We start from the raw sequence: 1,668 nt of genomic DNA on the forward strand, positions 1-1,668 counted from the left end.
GTGCCCTCAGGATTTGGGGAAGACAGATTGCGAACGCATAAGGGAATTTCTGTCATTAGCTGTGGATACTTACTAAATTTGGCTAAAACTACCGCAGAGTTGGATAAGGGAAGTGGGTCTTGGAGCGAGGTGGAATTATGGCTCATGTGATTTCGGGGCAAATTCCTCACCTCTCCTGTGTTCACGTGGAGAAAACTTCAGTGCCCACCCAACGTCGTAAGGATTAACCAGTCAATCCGTTTAATAGTAATCTGATAGTACTTTGCCAATAATAACTAACCAGTGGAAACTACTGAACGTGTAAATCACAGTTGGATCTTTATGAAAAATTTTAATGTCCAGCACTCCGCTTCTATTCTCGGCCATATTCCAAGAATTTCAACTAGGTAGTATTTTAACATGGCTTGATTACTCCAAATTTCTTTCTGTAAGGATAAATAAGGTGGGCCAGAGGATTATATCAGAGTAATTGGTGTTTGAATATGCCTGTAAACTACAGAAGAAAAAAAAACTGGGCTCATAGGTCAAATGATCCAGACCAGTGACTCAAAAGGATTATTTTGACAGGCTATAAATTAATGACTGCCTTAATTTCTCTCTTCAACTAGGGCTTCTCTCCCAAGTTCATACCCCCAAATTCATAACTGCCTACACTAGGCTTAAAGTAATGTACGGTGACCAATTCACTGTACAGAATTGGTCTGAAGCAATTCAGAAACAAAACTGAACTCTCCCTCCCTACAAACGTTTCCTCATTTTGTTGTATTCAGTCGCCCAGTCGTGTCCAACTCTTTGCGACCCCATGGACTGCAGGCCAGGCCTCCCTGTCCTCATTTTAGTGAAAGACAATCCCCGCCCACGTGGGAACAAGGTCCAAGACTCCTATTAGCCCATCCCCCTCCCTGTTAATCTCCACTTCTCCATCAAATGCGCATGATTCCCACAAGCTAATTGGGTTTTGAAGCTGAGCTCTTTGCTCCAGCCTCTTAAGTCTTATTTAATCTATTTTAATACAATTACACAGGGTTATGAAGGTACAAAAAAAAGCACAAAATCCCTAAACTGTCTTCAAAATAGACTTTATACTAAACCTGAATGGTTCCTGAAAGTTTTAGGGAGAGAAATACTTTTCTCTGATTATTTCAAACAAAAGGATATGTAATTATTTAATTTTTCTTAAAGTTTTCAGACTTTAAAGTTTCATTTGTATTCTGACAGGATCCATCACAGGCCTGTACCTACTGGCCGGGATCATCTACTCAATATTTAAAAAGGCAAAAAAAAAAAAAGACAATAGACAATTTCTATCCTGTTTTATACAGATATTTTAAATTTCTATATATTGTTATACATTTTTAGAGAACACATGTTCATGTACTACATCTTTAACAAGAACAAAGCATTAAATTTTAATGATGTTAGAATATCATTCTAGCAAGGCCTTAACTCTTCAAATTCTGAAATCAGGTTACTTTTTCCATTTTAAAAATAACATACAATAGTCATTTCGAAAAAAAGTGTTATTTCTTAGGCATGGTTACTCATACAGAATCACACTTTAATAATTAAAGTCAAAATGTGCATGGAACATCTACAGTCTAGCTGTTTCTGTTGCTGGGCTTATGCATATATTCAAACCAATATACTGTGAGATGTTGAATGATATAT

Source organism: Bos taurus, chromosome 10, assembly GCF_002263795.3.
Source record: "Bos taurus isolate L1 Dominette 01449 registration number 42190680 breed Hereford chromosome 10, ARS-UCD2.0, whole genome shotgun sequence".
In the NCBI taxonomy this organism is placed as follows: Eukaryota; Metazoa; Chordata; class Mammalia; order Artiodactyla; family Bovidae; genus Bos; species Bos taurus.